General features: G+C 39.7%; 1 pseudogene; it reads left to right on the top strand.

Moving 5' to 3' along the window:
* LOC137235809 (methionine--tRNA ligase, mitochondrial-like) overlaps positions 1-23,282 on the top strand; it is an 81,882-nt pseudogene extending 58,600 nt beyond the window's left edge.
* Positions 23,283-23,755: the final 473 nt, after the last annotated feature.

A 23,755-nucleotide genomic window follows, 5' to 3' on the forward strand; every position in this document is an offset into this window, starting at 1 on the left:
CAATTTTCTCGGAATCGGACGCAGCTATAAATTTTTTTTATTTTTTGTGGTAATAAATTGCCAATAAATGTAATATTAACTATTCAAGTCGTTCGGAAGCTGTACGTCGTGTTTTCACGAAGTGTCTGATGGCGTAAATATCACTTTTCTCGGAACCAGACGCAGATGTAAATTTTGTTTACGGTAATAGAATGACAATAAATGTAATATATACTATCCAAGACGTTCGGAAGCTGTACGTCGGGTTTTCACGAAGTGTCTGCTGGCTTGAGGCTTAACCTATCAGACACTCACTTTTCTCGGAACCGGACGCAGTTATACATTTTTTTTTCGATAATAAATTGCTAATAAATGAAGTATTAACTATTCAAGTCGTTCGACTTGAGGCTTAACCTAGCAGGCACTCACTTTTCTTGGAACCGGACGCAGCTATAAATTTTTTTTGCGATAATAAATTTCCAATAAATGTAATATTAACTATTCAAGTCGTTCGGACTTAAGCTAGAGGACGCAGCTATAAATTTTTTTGCGATAATAAATTTCCAATAAATGTAATATTAACTATTCAAGTCGTTCGGACTTAAGCTAGCAGACACTCACTTTTCTCGGAACCGGACATAGTTATACATTTTTTTTCGGTAATAAATTGCGAATAAATGAAATATTAACTATTCAGGTCGTTCGGAAGCTGTACGTCGCGTTTTCACGAAGTGTATGCTGGCTTAGATATCAATTTTCTCGGAACCCGTCGCAGCTATAAATTTTTTTTGTGGTAATAAATTGCCAATAAATGTAATATTAACTATTCAAGTCGTTCGGAAGCTGTACGTCGTGTTTTCACGAAGTGTCTGCTTGCTTGAGACTTAACCCAGCAGACTATCACTTTTCTCGGAACCGGACGCAGTTATAAATTTTTTTTTCGATAATAAATTGCCAATAAATGAAGTATTAACTATTCAAGTCGTTCGGCTTGAGGCTTAACCTAGCAGACACTCACTTTTCTTGGAACCGGACGCAGCTATAAATTTTTTTTGCGATAATAAATTTCCAATAAATGTAATACTAACTATTCAAGTCGTTCGGACTTAAGCTAGCAGACACTCACTTTTCTCGGAACCGGACACAGTTATACATTTTTTTTCGGTAATAAATTGCGAATAAATGAAATATTAACTATTCAGGTCGTTCGGTACCTGTACGTCGCTTTTTCACGAAGTGTATGCTGGCTTGAGACTTAAGCTAGCAGACACTCACTTTTCTCGTAACCGGACGAAGTTATAAATTTGTTTTGGGTAATAAATTGCCAATAAATGAAATATTAACTATTCAAGCCGTTCGGAAGCTGTACGTCGTGTTTTCAAGAAGTCTGCTTGCTTGAGACTTAAGCCAGCAGACTATCACTTTTCTCGGAACCGGACGCAGTTATAAATTTTTGTTTTCGATAATAAATTGCCAATAAATGAAATATTAACTATTCAAGTCGTTCGGAAGCTGTATGTCGTGTTTTCACGAAGTGTCTGCTGGTTTGAGAATTAAGCCAGCAGACACTCACTTTTCTCGGAACCGTAGGCAGTTATAAATTTTTTTTTTTCGGTAATACATTGCCAATAAACGAAGTATTAACTATTCAAGTCGGTCGGAAGCTGTACGCCTTGTTTTCACGAAGTGTCTGCTGTCTTGAGACTTAAGCTAGCAGACACTCGCTTTTCTCGGAACCCGTCGCAGCTATACATTTTTTTGCGGTAATAAATTGCCAATAAGTGTAATATTAACTACTCAAGTCGTCAGGAAGCTGTACGTCGTGTTTTCACGAAGTGTTTTATGGCTTAAATATCACTTTTCTCCGAACCAGACGCAGATGTAAATTTTGTTTGCGGTAATAAAATGCCAATAAATGTAATATATACTATTGAAGTCGTTCGGAAGCTGTACGTCGGGTTTTCACGAAATCTCTGCTGGCGTGAGACTTAACCTAGCAGACACTCAATTTTCTCGGAACCGGACGCAGCTATAAATTTTTTTGCGGTAATAAATTGCCAATAAATGTAATGTTAACTACTCAAGTCGTTCGGAAGCTGTACGTCGGGTTTTCACGAAGTGTCTGCTGGCTTGAGGCTTAGCCTAGCAGACACTCACTTTTCTCGGAACCGGACGCAGCTCTAAATTTTTTTTGCGATAATAAATTTCAAACAACTGTAATATTAACTATTCAAGTCGTTCGGAGGCTGTACGTCGGATTTTCACGAAGTGTCTGCTGGCTTCAGACTTAAGCTAGCAGACGCTCACTTTTCTCGGCACCCGACGAAGCTATAAATTTTTTTGCGGTAATAAATTGCCAATAAATGTAATATTAACTATTCAAGACGTTCGGAAGCTATACCTCGTGTTTTCACGAAGTGTCTGCTGGCTGGAGACTTAAGCTAGCAGACGCTCACTTTTCTCGGCACCCGACGAAGCTATAAATTTTTTTGCGGTAATAAATTGCCAATAAATGTAATATTAACTATTCAAGACGTTCGGAAGCTATACCTCGTGTTTTCACGAAGTGTCTGCTGAATTAAATATCACTTTCCTTGGAACCAGACGCAACTATAAATTTCGTTTGCGGAGTAAATTGCCAGTAAATGTAATACAAACTATTCAAGTCGTTCGGAAGCTGTACGTTGGGTTTTCACGAAGTGTCTGCTGGCTTGAGACTTAACCTAGCAGACACTCACTATTCTCGGATTGGGACGCAGCTATAAATTTTTCCTTGTGGGAATAAATGTAATATAAACTTATCAAGTCGTTCGGAGGTTGTACGCCGGGTTTTCACATAGTGCCTGCTGGTTTAAATATAACTTTTCTCCGAACCAGACGAAGCTATAAATTTTGTTTTCGTTAATAAATTGCCAATAAATTAAATGTAAACTATTCAAGTCGTTCCTAAGCTGTACGTCGGGTTTTCACGAAATCTCTGCTGGCGTGAGACTTAACCTAGCAGACACTCAATTTTCTCGGAACCGGACGCAGCTATAAATTTTTTTGCGGTAATAAATTGCCAATAAATGTAATATTAACTATTCAAGTCGTTCGGAAGCTGTACGTCGGATTTTCACGAAGTGTCTGCTTGCTTGAGGCTTAGCCTAGCAGACACTCACTTTTCTCGGAACCGGACGCAGCTCTAAATTTTTTTTGCGATAATAAATTTCCAACAACTGTAATATGAACTATTCAAGTCGTTCGGAAGCTGTACGTCGGGTTTTCACGAAGGGTCTGCTGGCTTGATGCTTAACTTAGCAGAGACTCAATTTTCTCGGAACCGAACGCAGCTATAAATTTTTTGCGGTAATAATTGCCAATAAATGTAATACTAATTATTCAAGTCGTTCGGAAGCTGTGCGTCGTGTTTTCACGACGTGTCTGCTGGTTTCAGACTTAACCTAGCAGAACTCAATTTTCTCGGAACAGGACGCAGCTATAATAAATTGCCAATAAATGTAATATAAACTATTGAAGTCGGTCGGAAACTCTACGTCGTGTTTTCACTACGTTTCTGCTGTATTGAGAATTAACCTAGCAGACACTCAATTTTCTCGGAACCGGTTAGGTTAGGTTAGGTTGAACTAGCCGATCCATGAGAACCTCACATAGACTGATTGAGTCCGTAGTGTTACCAGAAGTTTGTTTTAACGACCAAACTGAAAAACCCTATTAAAAACCAGGACCTATGGTATAAATTAACTCCATCCTTTTGGCAAATACTAGAAGCTACCTAGGATTTAAGCCACTTGCTGCTTCTAAATCTGATAGCTTTATCCCTCCTAATAGCTGGAGTCTTAGCCTGGCAAGTGCAGGGCACGAGCACAGAACATGCTCGATCGTTTCCTCCTCCAACCCGCACTTTCTACATCTGCTATCACTGGCCAAGCCAAATTTAAAAGCATGTGACGCCAGAAGGCAGTGTCCAGTCAGAATAACCGGCATGAGTCTACAGTCCTCTCTCTTTAATGATAGAAGCAATTTTGTTAGTCTAAGGTTGTAAGACCTACACATAATCTTCGACACTCTACAGCCCCCCAAATGAACCCACGCCTTTCCCGCTTGGTCCATCATATGCACCTCTCGCCTTCGCTTAATATCGCCAATCTAATTGGGACGTCTACGGAGCAGGCTTAAAGGGATGCGCCCTTTTTAGCTAGTTCATCCGCTTTTTCGTTCCCATCTATTCCCATATGCCCTGGGACCCAATATAGATGTATGCTTCTCCTTGTCCCGATTCTCTCCAGAGACTGCTTGCAATCTAACACACATTTAGATGCTGTGCTTGGCGAGATTATTGCCTTATATGCTGCTTGACTGTCAATATAAAAGTTAACACTGTTGCAGCTTAAGCTATTCTCTTCCACGGTTTCTACTGCTTTGGTTACTGCTAATATTTCCGCTTGGAAAACGCTACAGTAATCCGGCAGCCTGTAGGATCTGCTTATTTCCGGATCAGCACAGTATACCGCAGACCCTACTCCTTCCACTACTTTGGAACCATCTGTGTACATATGTATCGCCTCGTCCGCCATTTGCGCACCCTTGCGCCAACCGTCCTCCTCTATTGTGGCCTTAAGATCTCCCTCGAAGCGCAGATAGGGAATCAGGTAGTCCGTTCGTCTTGTGATTGATGACGCTATACTACTATGGCAATATGATCGGCGCTCAAGCTGCCAAGAGGCACAGAGCCTGAATGGCATACAGTGCAGCCGCCCGGGTTGTTTTCAGGGCTCCCGTAATGCTAAGCATCGATAGTCTGCATACCTCCGCTAATTTGTTGAGGTATGTTGTTTTTTTTGTAGCTTTCCACCAAACCAGAACTCCATAGTATAGAATAGGGCTTACAATCGCTGTAAAACTCCAATGAGAAAGAGAGGGCGATAAGCCCCACGTACACCCCAGCATTCTTTTACATGCATAGAGTGCCGTTGAGGCCTTCTTTACCCTCTCCTCCATGTTGAGCTTCCATGACAGCGGACTGTCTAGGATGATTCCTAGATATTTTGTGCAAGGTTTCTCCTGTAAGGTCACCCCTTCTAACTTAGGCCTGGTCCGAATTGGGACCTTGTACCTCTTTGTAAACAAGACCATATCCGTCTTCTCCGCATTGGTTTTCAACCCGACATTAGATGTCCTGTTATGAATATCCCGAAGCACCCGATCCATAAAAGAACTAATTGTTGGACGGCACTTTCCGCTTATGACAATTACACCGTCATCTGCGTAAGCTGTAAGTTTTACGGGTCCCTCATCGAATCGCCTGAGCAGTTGGTTGATGACCAGCGTCCACAGCACAGGTCCACTGATTTCGTGGCCTCGTACAATCTCCATTGTGATGTAATCTTCCTGCAATTTAACATGCAGCCGATCTATATGATTAAGGCGGGATGTACTTCAATGTAATTAAGGCCATCCATAATCGCCAATTTAGAAACATTATTGAAAGCCCCGACAGTGTCCAAGAATACTCCTAGAGCATACTCCTTATATTCCAGGGATTTCTCTATGCTAATTACCACCCTATGCAATGCGTTGTCTACCGACTTGCCTTTGGTGTACGCATGCTGTGTTGTGGAGAGCAGCTTTTCATCCACGTTGGACTTTATGTACACATCTATCAGCCTCTCAAAGGTTTTGAGCAGAAATGATGTTAAACTAATGGGGGGTTGTAGCGAAGTGTTTGCTGGCTTGAAACTTAACCAAGCAGACACTCACTTTTTTCGGAACCGGACGCAGCTATAAATTTTTTTTTGCGGTAATAAATTGCCAACAAATGTAATATAAACTATTAAATTTGTTCGAAAGCTGTACGTCGGGTTTTAACGAAGTGTTTGCTGGCTTGAAACTCAACCTAGCAGACACTCACTTTTCTCGAAAAAAGACGCAGCTATACATTTTTTTTGCGGTAATAAATTGCCAATACATATAATATAAACTAATCAAGTCGTTCGGAAGCTGTACGTCGGGATTTTACGAAGTGCCTGCTGGTTTGAGACTTAACCCAGAAAAAACTCACTTTTCTCGGAACCGGACGCAGCTATAATTTTTTTTTGCGGTAACAAATGAGGTATCAATTATTTAATATATAATATTGTTGTTTGGTATAGTGTGTCTGTTATCTTAATACGACCCATCTTTGTGTACCTATTAAAAGTGAAAGAAGTTATCAGCGATACCCCTGTTCTGGTGTAAGAGCTTTCTCGTCCATGCTTTTTACTATTCTGTTTTCTGAAGGTTGTTATATCAACGCCGATAAAAAAAAATATATATATATTAACTTTTCCATTTCAATCCTCTTGGATGACCCCAGAACAGGACGGATGGTAAATGTCCCAATAAAATACCAAAAAGTTGGGATACAAACAACCCAAAAATAGCTTTTAATTTATTTCTTAATATTTTTGCGCGGAGAAAAAATTTTAGGAAAACAAACAGAAACAACATACACACACGTGGAAGCGCTTTCATCGGTGGATCTGCAAATATAAGAGCAAAGAGCTCTCTGATATGTAGCAAAACTTTTCCTCTCCATATGAATACAATTTACACCAGGCATCGGCATTTAGTGGCACAATTGTGCACACTCAATTCACACGTATTCTTATTCTCTTCAGTGTAGTAGTCACTGAGCATTTGGCGCAGCATCATCGATTGTGTCCGTCGCTCGCAATGTTGACGAATGTTATTAGCAAGCAACAAGCAAAGATCGTTTGTTAATTTTTTCAATGCGCACAAGCGAAATATATTTAATGTTGACCAACCCTTTTGCGCAAATACAATGTATTTAATTGTATAAACCTATTGCTTCCCATTGTGCGCATTAAAAATATAATAACAAACGATCTTGACTTGTTGCTTGCTAATATGCGAATGAACTAAGCAAAGCGATGCATCAAGTGATGTGCGCGATTATCGCGCTCTCACTAACACATCTGCATTTCCAATTTGCCGATGCCTGGTTTGACCATATCTTTGCGAGCTCCGGCCATAGCATGAGGTTAAAGCCTGTATTTCGATACCTCTCTATATTTTTTGGCATGTTTTAGCCGCCGTATGAATTAGGCAAACACGGAGTTTGGGTTTGGTGGAAACGTAGTATATGACGGGGTGCCAAATATTGATCTACCAAAAAACAAAACGCAAATTGTTGGATATCCTGATGATATTCCAGTGGTAGTACTGGCCAAGAAACTGGACCTGTTTCAAGCATTATATAATGACACCGAAGGAAGAGTAAAGGAATGGCTGACCAATACGGGACTGGAGTTGGCTAGCCAAAAGATAGAAGTGGTATTAGTAAGCTCGAACGGTCGGCGAACGAGTTAGTCTTCACTGTTGGGGATCATCAAATCACTTCAAAGGATCCCCTAAAATACTTAGGAGTGATGTTGACTCTAAGTTAACTTTCAAAAAGCACTTCAGAGCGGTGCGAGGGAAAATTGCCAAAGTTAATGGAGCACTTATGCGAATAATACCTAAAGTTGGTGGTCCGAGCGAAGCTACCCGTCATCTATTGTCCACAGTAACCAGCTCGATAATACTATACGCAGCACCAGTGTGGTACGGATCTAAACGGGCCCATCAAAAAGATATATTAGTAGCATACCGACTTGCAGCTATAAGAATAGCAAGTGCTAATCGGACGGTGTCCGACGACGCGATCGTGGTCCCAACCCGGAAAATCCCAGCGGATTTACTGGCAAGCAAAATGGCCGATTTGTGTAACACTAATATCGAGCGACCATCTAAAGAAGTCAAGAAAAGAGCAAGGATGCAAACAATAGCTAAGTGGCAAGAACAGTGGGAGGCCTCGAGAAAAGGGCGTTGGGCGGTTTCAAAGAGAATTTATGGAAGCGTAAGATAGACGTTTGCCCAATATGTACCACGGAGTTAGAAAACGCAGAACACGTCATGTTTCGCTGCCTCCGTTTTCACGATGAAAGACTCACCTGGCATAGAGTTTTGGTGAGGAATGTGCCACGAGAAATTTAGTATCACAAATGTACAACAGGAAGGAATGCTAGACTGCAGTGAGCAAAATGGCATTTATAGCCATTGCACACCTGATGGACGCTGAGAGGGAGCGCAGCGAAATGCGCAGGCGAAGCAGTGGCTATTAAATCGACACTTAGAGCAAATAGCGGGAACCTGAACGCTGGGGCAACAATAGGCTCTTAAAAAATGATAAATATGGAACGCCACCCTGAAGTAGTGCGAAAGTGGTACCGGGGTGAGCGACCGTTCCAAAACGGGGCTGTTTTTTAATCTACGGACACACGGTTGCTGCGACGGCAGCAAATGCGGTGCATTAGGCATTTTTCAGGCCTCCCGCAAACAAAAAAAATAGGTAGAATAGGCGTGTATGTATATACATACTTGTGTAGGCCGCTTTCTAAAACAATCCGTATGTTAGACGTAGGAATAGGGTTAATATTAACAAGAAGTTAATGTAAACATGCATGAATAGAGTAGCACGTATACATTAATTTAGCCTACTAATAGCCGTATAAGCTTGAAAGAAGAATGATATTAATTGAAAAAGTAATCGAATTGTGCCAACATAGATAATAATTTGAATTTAAAAATTGTCGAAATAAGTTTCTTAGGAATAAGTTCTTATCAATAATAAAATATGTAGAACCCTATCAGAGGTAATTATGCGGTGCTAATTTTCTTTGCAGGTGGTGGTAACTATGTGAGTGCGTAAGTTGTCTCCCTTTTTTTGGGAGTTTGTCAAAAATGTTATAAGCCACCGACGGATCATGGTAGGGTGGATAGAGAGGCCATGATGCAAATACACATTTGTGTCCACTGTGCGACAAGAATGGGAGAAAGCCGCTATTCGTCTTTATTGGTGTTCATCCAGTTAAATAATACTCTTTTCAGTTGATAATTTCGATTATAGTGATTGCACCAGATGGCCGCTAAACCGTTCTCGCTAAATAAATAAATTTGTTTTTGTAAACTATTAAATAAATAGGGACTCTGTAATAAAAAATGTAATGTTACGAAGTTGTGAGGAAAGGTCACGGACCCCCAACCACTGTTTGGTAGCCTTAGACGGGTCACGGTAGACCTACTCCCCGCAGCTCAAAAATCATCATCCCCCTTTATCTTAGACTATTTATTACATAACTCAGAGATGTGGAACTATAGACGAAGATTTGAGCCTTCCAAGGCTTTGATGTTTAGGATAAAAGAGTTTTCTAGATGGGACAGGCATCGAGATATTTAGGAGGTCAATTTACAGCATGTTTTATGACCGCTATTTGAGTTACTTCCCATAGACCTAGATTCTTGAAACTGAAAACATGCTTCAGAATTCCATGAAAACACAATATGACGAAAAAAAATTCTGAACTTGGAAATATTTCTTTCGATGTTCAGGAGCTTCCCGATAGCCCTGAGACCTGAAACTTTAAAGTCCATTTACAATATGTGAAATTTTGATACCGCTATTTGAGTAACTTCCAGTAGAGCAAGATGAAAGGATTTAACGTCAAATCTTGAAATTCTTCTCATACACAATTAAGACGAGAAGTGCAGGAGATTTAAGTTTAACCTTCGTTTAATCTTCAATTATTACAATATTGTATGGCAACATACAAGTTAAATATCATGCAATTCTTTAGTTGGAAAATATTTTATGGTAGTTTTTAAATTCATAGATGACAGATGTTTTTTGAAAATTTGTAAGTTAAGGTTTGCATTGCCAAACGTGAGTAATATACAAAATGGGATATTCATATATGTTTGCTTTGTAGAACATGTGAAAATGTATGTGTTTAGTTCGAAAGTATTCACTTTTTTTTTGTTGCTGAAAGACTTCACAAACACTGTGCATCTGGTCCCGCTTTATAGTTTTCCAAATGAAAAAATAAATCGGGAAATATCACTACAGTGTAGACAGTGCAGGTTAAAATATGGGATTTAATAAATCGTAACAGTTAAAGCCCTAGGTATATATATGCTATTAGAAGATAATTCAGAGCCCCAAGACTACGCAACATGATGGGAAAAATTTTCCAGTGAAGTCAGGTTCCTTTAACCGTGAATATTCAATAAAATTAGTCCGAGCTTTGAAATTTTGCTTTCGAATATTAAAGAACTTCCCGATAACACAGGGACATGATGCTTCGAACGAACTTTGGACCCTATTAGGTTGAAATATTTGGGATAGATCTTTCTAGATGGGACAGGGATGTTGTTGTAGTTGTTGCGTTAAAATTGCTTCACCCAATCCAATGGGTGCGAGCACTCACAAATTGTCATCAAAATCCTCTAACGGAAGTCCAGCAAACTGGCAGTTTCAGCAGGTTTCCGCATTACAATTGAAAAGATGGTTGGTGTTATGTAAGGACACATCGCATGCATGGCATACATTACGTATGTCGGGGTTGATTCCGGACAAGTAAGAGTTTAACCTGTTACAGTATTCAGAACGAAGTTGGGCGAGGGTGACTCGTGTGTCCCTTGGTAGCGTGCTTCTGCAATAGTAGGGTATTGTATATTGATAACCAGATTCCCTGAGCGCGTCTTGAAAAAGGCGTTTACCGATTCTGTTTGGATTTTGCCTAGGGCCTCCTTTTGCTGGCGGATCTCATCATAATGTTGCCTTATTTCTCTTGCAGGCGGCCCTAGATCAAGTATTTGTTTACTAGGATTGTGCCGGTTTGTGTCCAATAGCAAAACTGTATGTTCTGTATATCGCTATGCTCTTAAATGTTGAGCTCTTTGGTGTCACTATATTTTACTCCTCACTTCCCTACGTGGTCACTTGTTGTGGCGTATATACCTGGCTGCTATTTTAGTGGTTATATTACATGTATTGGTGATTTCCTTCCATCGAAGGGATTGAATGCACCACCTGCTGCTTCATTATTTGTGCCGAATTGGAAACTCCGTTGATCTGTTCTCGTTTTCTTTTTCTGTCTCTAAAAATGCTGCCAGTTGCTTTTGTAGGTCATCCACCGTTCCAGATTCATCGATACCAAACTCCGCGCTGTAATTGACCAGCTCCTCTCGGGGAGGGAGTACACCCACGAGACCTTTACCATTTTATATCCTTGTTCGACTTTCTTAGTTATCCTCTTGGTTTAAAATATCTCTATGTATTTTTACTATTAACCTGCTCGGGTGCCAAAATGTGACGCACTGCATCAGTGCTGGGGTGTGCTCGGGCCGTCCAGGGTTTCTGTAAATAGTTTGTTTTTTTTTTTTCAAATTTAAATTATAATTTTGTATGTTTGCCAATTCCAAAAGCCTTAGGAGTTACCCTACTCTATTTCTCTGAGTTGGCGGAGGTACAGTTCATCTGCTCGTCTCTACGGTCGGCTGGAGTAGAATCCTACGGCCGAATATAAAACTAAACCCAAATGAAGTAGAAGCACTCAGGTGGGTGGTTGATCGTTAATTGGTATTTGTCTCCCCTTTTCAGTGGCGTAACAATAGGCTGGCAAAATGCCACGGGCAAGAGGCCGCGAGCTCAAAAATATTTTTTTACATTTTCCCTGAGTATTATATTTTAAAAGTATATTTTTATAATTAATATTAATATTAATTTCTGCTTAAAAACCCAAAGTGAGACAACTAAAGACCAAAATACAGTTTCAAGTTAATCGTTAAGCATTTCAACCAAACTAAACAAAAAGATGTTAATTAATTTTTAGAGATGTACACGTTACACGTGAGAGAGGTTATTGATGTGCAAATTTTTTTTGAAACAATTCAACAAATTTATAATTTTTTGGGCATAATATCAATTGATGAAATATTTATCTAATAAAGAGTGTCTTCAACTTCAAAAATATTAAAAGCATTAAACCCTTCTGAAGTCCAAAATGCGCTAACGAATATTTTCTGTTAAATTGCAAATCAGGTGAAAGAAATAAAGCTGTTTCACTTAATAAGAAGATCGAAAGCTACAATTTTGTTATGTTATTGGTTTTCCATTGCAAGATCCTACTTGCTATCGACGCAGCTTCTAAAGCACTTCAATCTAAAGCCACCGATTTTTAAAATGCCTTAAAACGTTTGAAAATTTGTCTAGAAGAATTGGAAAGGCATCGGCATGAATTTGAAAATTTCAAAATGGAAGCGAATACTTACCTACTTACTTAATTGGCGCTTAATCGTCTAAACGGTTATGGCCGTCCAACAAGGCGGGCCAGTCGCTCCTTCGCTTCGCCAACCGGCGCCAATCGGTCACACCAAGGGAGTTTAAATCGTTTTACACCTGGTCCTTCCAACGGAGTGGGGGCCGCCCTCTACCTCTGCTTCCATAGGCGGGTTCCGATAGAAACACTTTCTTGGCCGGAGCATCATCTTTCATTCGCATAACATGGCCTAGCCAGCGCAGCCGCTGCGTTTTAATTCGCTGGACTATGTTGATGTCTGCGTATAGCTCGTACAGCTCATAATTAAATCTTCTTCGGTACTCGCCATCGCCAACGCGTAGAGGTCCATAAATCTTTCGAAGAACTTTTCTCTCGAACACTCCCAAAGCCGCTTCATCTGCTGTTGTCATGGTCCATGCTTCTGCCCCATATAGCAGGACGGGTACGATAAGTGACTTGTAGAGTATGATTTTCGTTGGCCGAGAGAGGACTTTACTTTTAAATTGCCTACCTAGTCCAGCATTTATTGGCAAGATTGATTCTTCGCTGGATTTCAGTGCTGATGTTGTTGCTAGTGTTGATGCTGGTTCCCAAATAAACGAAGTCTTTTACTATTTCGAAATTATGGCTGCCAACAGTAGCGTGGTTGCCAAGGCGCATATGCGCTGACTCTTTGCTCGATGACAGCAGGTACTTCGTTTTGTCCTCATTTACCATCAAACCCATCTTTACCGCTTCTTTTTCCAGTTTGGAGTAAGCAGAACTAACAGCGCGGGTGTTTAGGCCAATGATATCAATGTCATCAGCATATGCCAGTAATTGCACGCTTTTATAGTATATGTTACGTGGCTGACTGTTTGGGTGGTGAGGAGCGGCGGCAAGCAGGTATGCTTGCGGGCCCAGGCTAGCTCGTCGTCTTGGGCGGGGTATTGCACCACCGACCTCACCCGCAGCCACATGAACAAAAAAGGTTCATACCTGCATGTGATTACAAAGGAAAGCTGAAATAGATAGAAATAGACGTGAGGGGCAAAGTTATAGAGGGGAAAGCATGAGGGGCAGAAAAAGGTGAAGGCCTGTCCTGTCAGGTGGAGTCTACCCTCCCTCTGCAGTGCAACTTGCACTGCACCGTGGGCACTGTGCTGACTCCTGTTTACCTTACAGTGCCCCCAAGCCTGACACTAGTCTGTCCGTCTGTCAATTGGTCATTTTTCTTTACCACTCACCTTCACCTTACCTTGCCACGCACAAGCGCAGCACCAACACCAAGATTTGACTTAGCCCTGCATTATTGAAACTATTAAAATTTCATCCAAACATACTTCTTAAGATTTATTTACAAAAATTTTTTTTTTTTTTTTTTGCTTCCAAATTACTAACTAATATCCTACTACCAGTTCAATAATTTCAACAAAACTTTAAAATCAAAATGTACTACAAAATAATTTGCCAAGACTTCCAAAAGGCTAACTAGTATCAATTTGTAAAGCTTCTATTTACTCAAAGTAAAAAAAATGCTCAAATATAATACTGAATCTTATTACTAGCTAACTTTTTAAATTGAAGGGAATACAGGAAGAAGTAGATGAATTTCAGATTCCATACAATACAAGATACTTATGGCTAATAGACAAGGTGTCCGAACTGAAATAAAAAAATTAAACTTTTAGGGCCACCCTAATGCCATATTATTACTAGGACCTAATTCTAAACCCTAAAATTACAAATTCAAATAAAATAAAATAAGAGGGCGAATAAGTAAAAAAATCCAAGTACCCTAATCTCTGACCTACCGCAACCGCTCAAGTAAACATATGATCAAATATGTACAATGCAAAAGTAGGTCATCAAGGCAAAAGAATTCATATGTTTATGAAAACAAAAGGTATGTATGTAAGTGCAAATGTACGTTTGTGACGTTTTTCATGCATGTACATATGTTCGATGCAATCTGTTTTTTTATCTTTCTGATTTGCTAATTCCTGTTCTATTTTTGCAAGAGCAGGAATCTGTGCTAACACATGTACATACAACTAAACAGGTGTATTAGGAAAAATCTTATGCTCAATTTTCACTCACCCATATACTCGTACTCCAACGGCGCCGGTGTAGTTGAGTGGATGTGCTGAATTCGCTGAAATAGCAGAGTCAAAAACATACATATATACCTATGATCACACTCAAACACTCAGCCAAGATCACTCGCTGGTGATCTTTGATAATGAGTGCTTTGGTAGTATCGGAGCAGCCCGCGTGATGGTAAAACGCAAAAAAAAATTAAAAGAAATCAAAATGTGTAATCAAAGAAAAAAATGTTCTTGGTGCTGAAGGCGCACTGTGTATATACGCCCTCCGGGTGTGATGTGGCAATTTATTTTGCCAATGATACTAGAAGTAAGTACCAAAAATAAAAAAAAATAAATGGCAAAAATTCGAAAATATGAAAATCCCAATTTGGTGCTACCATAGGTAGCAGAAACCGTATGCAAAGGAAAAATGTGTATATGGTAGAAAGTGGGGATGAAAATACAACGAAAAATTAAATGTCAAACTAAAGTAGAAAAACAAAAAAAAAGAAAATGAAGAAACGAAGATAAAAAAAAGGTGATGGAGGCAAAAGTGCCACCATTAACTCCTGAAGTATGGAGTTAAATAAACTCAGCCTTTATATGCGCGACAAAGAAATGCTCGGCCCCGGAAATAGAGTGCCCCGTTTGCTCGTTTCCTACCAACTACTTATGCCCCCTTATGAAAATGTTTGCATGATAATGGTAATAATATGAAACAAAATATGTATATAAAAATAATAATGTTATCTGATGTAATGCCGGAAAAGCTCCTCCCTCTGCAGGTGTTTGTTGTTACTTGTGTTTTTGTTTTGTGTCGTTTTGCCAAAAGTCATATGTGTTGACGGGCTGTTGTTGTGGTTGCGTCTCAATGCCGCCGGTGAAAAGGGCTGTCGATGTTGCTAATTCTATTGTGCTTTTGCAGTTGTTGTTGTGGTGTGCGCATGCAACAAATTAACTCGAATGTAGTGCTTGTAGAAGCGTGGCAATTGTTTTTGGCCGGAATGTCACCAGTGTGATGTTGTTGTTGTTGGTGTTGCGTCGCCAACGTAGTGGAGATGGTATAATTGGTGTTGAGCGGTATGTCGCCAATGTGATATAGTTGTCGTTGGGCGTTTCGCCGCCAATATATAAAAAAATTGTTGTTGTGGTTGTTGCTTCCGTATATCGCCAATATAGAGACTAACTACCGGTTGTGGTTGGTGTTGCGCCGCCGATATGACAAAAATGTTGTAGTTGTTGTTGAGCGTTATGCCGCCAATATAAAAAAACGCTGTTGTGGTTGTTGTTGAGCGTTATGCCGCCAATATAAAAAAACGCTGTTGTGGTTGTTGTTGTGGTGTGCGCCACCAAATTAAAAGTGTAGTGTAGTGCGTGGTTGTTGTTGCCGGGCGGTATTTCGCCAAGAATAATGTATTTGTTTTTGGGCGGTACACCGCCAAGAACCGTGCCCAGTGGACCCTCTCCCCAGAAAAATCAATCATGCGCTGCAATTAAATGCAAAAAAAAGAAAATCTCTTTAGAAAATTCAGAGGTAAAAGCGTATTTATGTACATGTACCTATACACAGTTGCCTATGGATTTTCTGTCTGCATAGTCATATACTCATCTACATACCTATATTTGTATGTAGGAGCGTAAATGACAATGCAAGTTTTCTTTTGGCTCGCTTGGGAGGTAGGCCAGGTGGATGACCCAGCTCCAGTCAAGCATGCCTGAAAAAAAAAGGAATATGTGTTCTTACCTCTTGCAGAATTTATTGACAGAAAACTGCTTCCAGCTCTTTGCACGTACCGCGGAAACTTTCGACGCGCACAAACTTTCAAAAATGCGATTAAATTCGCGCACTGCAAACTTTGTTAACTTTTTTTTTTCCACTTTCGTTTAAAAGCGCGCACTTCACTTTTGAATATCACCACTAGACTTGCACTGGACACTGTTAAAACAAGACTTTGGCCCGTTGACTCAGTTTTCCCCTTCTTATAGCCACCGCCGTGGTAAGGAACGTTACCCAGAAAACGGAAAATTCCTACCTATACAAGCTAAACCTTCTTTTCGGCTTTCCCGTATTTTCCATCTATACAATCATGCACTCATACATCCATACGCTTACCGCTCCACCAAACGAACACCTACACAGATACATTTGGTTCGTGCCTTGACCGCTCGCACTGATGCATTCACACGCTCATAGCCTTGTACAAATACACATCCGCATACATAATACCGAACAGAACAAACACATAGTTACATATCATTCGTCAAGGCTGCTAGGTTGTTAGCAACATGGTGAAATTTTACTTATTATAACAACATGATGCCAAGCGCAACATCTTACTTCCGTGGTAACATTGTGTTCACTATAGGTACAATGTTGTTAATGTTAATGTTATTATGTTAATATTATTTTACTGGCAGCATTGCGGCTAAGGTACGGACCTGGACACCAAACACACAAACACATAGACGCATATACACTCTGCCACTCATTTAAGCCAGTATGGAGACAGGCTGTCGTTACATATATTGTTCCTGTGCGGTTAAGTTCTGCAGCTAGTATAGCAGAAAAATGATCCATCACCGCTGAATTTTCTAGAACTCGCCAGAGGATGGTAAAACGGCTTTTTGATGAGCTTTGCGAAGATGAACGTCTCCAGGATCAGGAAAGTTTGTTCAAAGTGAACATATTTTATCGAGTATTGGACATCATTATAAACCAACTGAAATCGCATTTCATTCCAATGAATGAAATTATTTCGAATTCCTGTGTTTTGCAGCCTTCCACTTTAAGAGTTTTAAATTACACTGATCTATTAAAAAAATAGTTTGTTGAGATACATAAAACAGACAGAGAAAGACAAAGAACGATCGTTTTCAAAACTAAAATTGATAAAAACCTACTCAAGAAGCTCTTTGAGATAAGACAGGTTATGAAACTTGCCTATTCTGTCTATTGAAAATTCTATAGCCCGATCTTTAAACTTTAATGATGCTATAGACATTTTTGCGGAACATAAATCTCGAAAAAAAATTTTTCTTAAAAAATATCTTATTGAAATAAAATTGTTATTTTTATTTCATTGTAAATGAATTCAGGACTCCGCATTGAGCTATCATGGACTCCAGACCATTCTCTCGTGCCTAAGAGAGGAGGCCTATGGCCATTAGTGGAACATATAGAACGTGTAATTGAGTACGCTGAAGATCTCGAAGTTTACTAAAATTAAACTGAGTACAAAGAGACGATTTTTATAGGGTCCCATTAAAAGAATTTGCCACGGGGCCCAGATGGTGTAGTTACGCCACTGCCCCTTTTATAAGCTTTCCGTACGCAGGCCGACTGTTATTTCCAAAAACAATTCACTATCAACAAGTTCTCCTTTGCAAACGTCTATAAAGCTGAGAGCAAGCAGTCGGTAATTTTACAATAACAATTACACAAAGTTAAGTACTAAAATTATATTAAGTACGAAAAGTAGTCTAACTCTATTAATTTATGCACACGCTTGTATGCTAATACCTTTTCCTTTGTCCATTGCCATGCCTTTGCATACAAAATGAAAGTATCTATATAAATTGAGTGCAATTATTATAAATTCAATTTGCATGCATGTATGTAAATATGTATGAATGTTTTTATGATTGATAATTCATTTTATATGTACATAATTATTAAAATAATTCATTGTTTCGAAAATATATAGATTTATATGAAAAATATGTGTGTTGTGAGGATTCAAAAAGTCCTGAACTTTTTGGGCTCTTCACAATATGCGTTACGATTCAGATGATGCCTCCTTACGACAAATGCTAAAAAGTTAAAAAAACATAATTTTAACCGATCGTTACATTGACAATTGTGCCAAATTTTGAAATAAAATAAGAGTTTATCTGCAAAAATGCAATGCTAGCAATCGAAAACTACGGGTAAGGATTTGGTATTCCAAACATAGGATGAACATTTTTGCAAAAAAAAAATAAAATTAGCAAATATCCCGCTTTTACTAGCTAACCTAGCAAAACCCCTTGTGGGATGTGGTTAAGGTATCATTGGGAACCATTAATTGCGCAATTCATCCCAGCAGCTTTTGAAAGGCCAAAACTTTTCGCACATTGTTATAACACTAATAAATTTCGTCTAATATTTCACATAACTCAATGTTATCACAAAATCAAGGAATTTTTGTTGTTCCTTAACTTTGATTTTTCACACCCACATACGGCACAAAATTAAAGAGGTGGAACGCTCTCGTAATAACGAGCTCCGGAAATGGCGCTTTTGCTATCTTTATTTATAATTTGGTCGTCGATAATTAATTGGCGCTGAAAAGTTTAAACGGTTACGGCCGTCCAACAAGGCGCGCCAGTCGTTCCTTCGCTCTGCCAACTGGCGCCAATTGGTCACACCAAGGGAATCTAAATCTTTGTCCACCTGATCCTTCCAGCGAAGTAGTGGCCGCCCTCTTCCTCTGCTTCCACAGGCGGGGTGCGATAAAAATACTTTCTTAGCCGTGGCGTCGTCTTTCATTCGCATAACATTCCCCAACCAGCGTAGCTGCTGCGTTTTAATTCGCTGGACTATGTTGATGTCTGCCTAAAGCTCGTACAGCTCATCACTTCATCGTGTTCGGTACTTCCCTATGCGTAGAGGGCCATAAATATTTCGAAGAACTTTTCTGTCGAACAATCCCAGAGCCGCTTCATCTGATGTTGTTATGGTCTACGCTTCTGAACCTTATATCAAGACGGGTACGTTAAGTTATTTGTAAAGCATGATTTTCGTTTGTCTTTTCAATTGTCTGCCCAAATAAACGAATACTTTTACTATTTCGAAATTAGGGCTGCAAACAGAATCGTGGTTTCCAAGGTGGAAATGCGCTCACTCTTTGCTCTATGACAGTAGGTACTTCATTTTGTCCTCATTCAACATCAAACCCATCTTTACCGCTTCTTTTTCTAGTTTGCAGTAAGCAGAACTTACTCGGGTGCTCAGGCCGATAATATCAGTATCATCAGCATACGCCAGTAATTGCACGTTTTTTTAGAATATTGTACCAGAGCGATTAAGATCTGCAGCCAGTATAATTTTCTCCAGCATCAATTTAAGGAACACGATAGAGGATCACCCTGCCTGAAACCTCGCTTGGTTTCGAACGCCTCGGAGAGGTCCGTCCCAATTCTTTCTGAGCTGATGATGCCGCTCAACGTCATTTTACACATCCATATAAGTTTTACAGGGAAACCAAATTCAGATATAGCGGCATATAGAAAGCTCCTTTCCTGCTGTCGAAGGTGGCTTTAATCTACGAAGAGGTGATGTGTGTCGATTTTGTTTCTCTGGTTTTTATTCCAAGATTTGGGGCATTGTGAAAATCTGGTCTTCGGTAGATTTACCAGGTCTCAAGCCGCAATGATAAGGTCCAATCTGCCGATTTACGGTGGGCTACAATTGTTCGCAAAATAAATTTGACGGAACATTATATACCGTATTAAAAAGGTTGTTCCGCAATAGTTGGCGCAGTTTGCAGGATCCCTTTTCTTGTGGACGGGCACCGAGTATTTAGATTCCAAACGTCGGGCTTGCACAAATCCGACCATATTTTGGAAGGAAGCTGATGCATACGACTTTCCAACTCCTCGCCGCCGTATTTGAATAGCTCCAAAGGCAATCCACCAGCGGCTGCGGCCTAGTTGTTTTTAATCTGGTTATTGCCATTCTGGCTTTGTCATTATCCCTGCGCGATACACCGCTGTCTCCATTAAGAGAGAAGAGAAGTATTCCCTTCATAACCTAAGTACTCTCTGGGCATCGGTTACAAGGTCGCCGTTTTCTTTTTTACAGTAGTCTGTTTCGGACTAAAAACCTTCCGTCTGTCCCTGAGTCTTTTGGTAAATTCACTCACGCCTTTCTGCGTCTGCTTTTTTCTTCCTGAAAAAGCGTCTTGCTTTGTCATGGTCGTTATTAGTTAAGGGTTGTCTTCTAATAATAGGCTTTATGTTGTTGTTGTTGTATTAACGATAAAGACACTCCCCGAAGGCTTTGGGGAGTGTGGTCGATGTTAATGGTCCTTTTCCGGATATAGATCCGGATCGCTATTAAGGTACTAGCCCGACCATCTCGGAAACGATTTATATGACCACATTAAACTTTCAGGCCATCCCTCCTTCCCCCCCCTCTAGTTCCATGAGGAGCTTGGGGTCGCCAGAGCATTGTCTGTTAATCAAACAGGATTCACCGCGGGTAGGTGAGGTTGACAGTTGGGTTGGAAATCCTATATATTGCGCTGGCAACCCTTTGAGAGGATTGCGCTACACAACCCTTTATTGAGTTTTTAATTGGAGTGTGGTTTGACGTGGCGCACATACCACTTATCGGGGATGAAAATATTATTTACGTTTATATAGCGAGCCGCCTGATCCAAGACAAACGCCCGATTGCAGCCGCACCTTATGGTGGATAGACGTAGCCGTTGAAAACATTCAACTAGCCCTTAAACGAGTATGTCAGACTGACCTAGCCAGGTTGTCGCCTTCTCACATTAGCCCACATTTAAACGGATGGTCAGTGGCTACACAGAGAATATTTGGCAGGAAGTGCACATATTTTTGTCTGAAAAAAAATGGATGAGATCGGTCTATATATAGTATATATCCCCCACAACCGATTGTTCAGATAAGAAACTTTTCGTAATTACTACCCCATTTTGAGAGCTAGAGGCTTCAAATTTCAACGAATGCTTATACTGTTTTCACACAGAACTTAATGATCTCATTTCACCTTCTAAGGAAATCGTAAATTTTTTGCTTTCACACAGAAGTATCTCCTTGATTAGTATGAGGGATGAAATGTCAAAATAATAATATTTAATTGGTTTAGAAAAGAAATGGTACAATGCAGGAAAATAATTATTTAAAAGAAATATTCTTTGCATATACTGCAAGTATGCAAGCTTTTCAATCGTTGCAAGCAAGTTACGACCCTACGCCTTTGCTTTGCAAAGAAAACGAAAGGAGAAGAATTTTTTAATTTTGCAGCATCTGAGACGACAGAAGATGTACTTTTACGGGTTAATGGCAACGAAAGCCTCTCGGCGATCCCTCTGGAAATTGGTAAGTCAATTTATAGTTTATAATATAAAAAGAAGTGTACATTTTGATTGTCACTCCATAACTCGAGAACGGATAGAAAGATTGCCATGAAATTTTTAGGAAAGATACAGGAAGGAGAGGTGATGGTTAGTTGATTTTGAAATCCCAAATCGGTTTAGCCATTCTTGAGTTATGATTTTTTTTTAGAAAAAATTAAAAATTTGGAAATTTGGTATATAAATTTGCCTATATTAGTATTTACGATCCTTTTTTCCGGGAAGTTAACCAGAGACGGACTGGAACTGGGATTAGAACGAGGAACGGGACTGAGACTCGGAGTGGGACTGGGACTGGGACTGGAACAAAATACATACCACCCTCTGGGACAGGCAATGAGGGATGAAGAAGAATGAGAAGAAGGTGAGAGAAGAGAAAAGGGAGAAGTAGAGGGATACTGAGAAGGAAATAGAAAGAGACCAATATGGAGATAGATGAAGCGAAAAAGACGGAAGGAGGACTGAATAAAAGGATCAGGAAAAAATGAAGAGGGGTCGGGGAGGGCAGAGTTAGACGGAAAAAGCTTATTAAAAAATGCAGATGGGCCAAATTTAGGGCAGAACAACGTCTGCCAGGTCTGCTAATAGTTTATAACACACTGTCCCGCTATAGGTAATTCTTTTTATTATAGGGACGGCCCTCATCTTTCTAGGAAGTCACTTGTGACTGCAACGACGACAATTTTTTTAAGACACACTTCCGCATGCATCGTACCAGCTTCGAAACCCTCTGCAGCTTCCTAAAAAATTTGCAGAAGTCGGACACAAATTGGCGAACTGCGATACCACTTTCGAAACGGGTTGCGGGAATAACCATTTTTACCCAGATGGGTGTCACATCGAAATAAAACCAAATCCAGAAGATGCAGTCAATTATTACAACTACTAAGAATGGTATTCCATTATATTATTAGCTGTAGTGGATTACAGGTAGGTACATTATGCTATAGTTCTTGCCATGAATTGGTGCTAATTATGTTATATTTAAATTTAGATATCGTTTTTTATATGTGAACATCGGTTCTCTCACATATTTATAATGCCTCTTTAATGAAGAAAGTAATGGAAGAAAATGAACTACTGGCCGCAAGTAAAAAGGAAATAAGTGCCGTAAATATGCCAATAGGCATCATTGGAGACTCTGCGTTCCGATTTTCCTCCTCTCTGATGAAGCCGTACTCTTTTTCCATGGCGCTAACTGAAACGCAAAAGCTTTTTAATTATAATCTTTAAAAATGTAGAAGGGTGTCTGAAAATGGCTTTGGCCAGCTAAAAGGACGATTCCGTCGAATTGGAAAAGGTTTAGACAAAAGAATTGGTACAACAGCTATTATCATTAGGGCATACTGCGTCATTCATAACTTCTTAAATGAAATGAACGATAAAATAAATGACTTGTAGCTGGAGAGGTTCCAAGAAGTAGGAGGAAGTTATGAAAGACCGCGGTTAATGTTGTGATGGGCGACAATGATCCATCTGCGGAACAAATAAGACGATGACTATGCAATTATTTTAGTACGTACATATTTTATTTATTATTTTTTTGTGCTGTATGTTGATGACATTAATATTCAGAAATGTATGTGATATTCAATTTTTTTATTTAAAAATGCTAATATGCCGTTTTTGAGTTCTTTATTGTCTTGGCCTATTTCTTTCAATGCGTTGGCCTTCTCTTCCTCAATTTTCATGAATTTGTTTTCGTTTTCTTCACTTTTTTTCATGTAATTAGTTATTTCCACTGACACCGCCTCAAATATCTCATTGACTTTCGTGTGAACACTTACAATATTTTTTTTTCAGGTTCGATCGCAGACGAGCCTAGTAGTGGCGACGGTGGGTTGGACGAGGGCTGCGGTGTAGAAGGGGTAGATGTCAGTGGTGGTGATTGTGTTGCGGTTACTGAAGATGCGGAACTTAATTCTGTTTAAAATAAAAATTTTAATAAAAATAAAGCATGTTTTTAATATATTCGTAACACAATAAAAATATAAACCGAGCATATACATTGTTTCTCTGTGAGTATTCGAGAGGGGAAAGGGGAGGAAGATAAGGCTGAGAATTACACGGAGGTTATTTGGCTGGTGGAGGACGAATAGAACTGCCTCTCCAGTTTTTTCGTCTCGCGAAACCTGACATTATCGGCGACCTTATTTACAACATGGACGTCCCAAATGTGTCCTTCACTCCACCGTGATCGTTTTTCGGCTCAGTGGCCTGCTGACATTATGTTGTTGAGACCCGGAGAATTGAAGGACTTAAAAAAGTTAATGAAACCAACAGGGAGGTGGCTTTCTTAACACAGGAATATCTAGATAATGATAGTCCAATAGACCCGTAAAAGATTCCGTAATGCTTTTCGACCAGCTTCCATTCACATCTATCGGGGTCCTCATAGAGCAGA

The sequence above is a fragment of the Eurosta solidaginis genome, unplaced genomic scaffold (genome assembly GCF_040869045.1).
Source record: "Eurosta solidaginis isolate ZX-2024a unplaced genomic scaffold, ASM4086904v1 ctg00001086.1, whole genome shotgun sequence".
Lineage (NCBI taxonomy): Eukaryota > Metazoa > Arthropoda > Insecta > Diptera > Tephritidae > Eurosta > Eurosta solidaginis.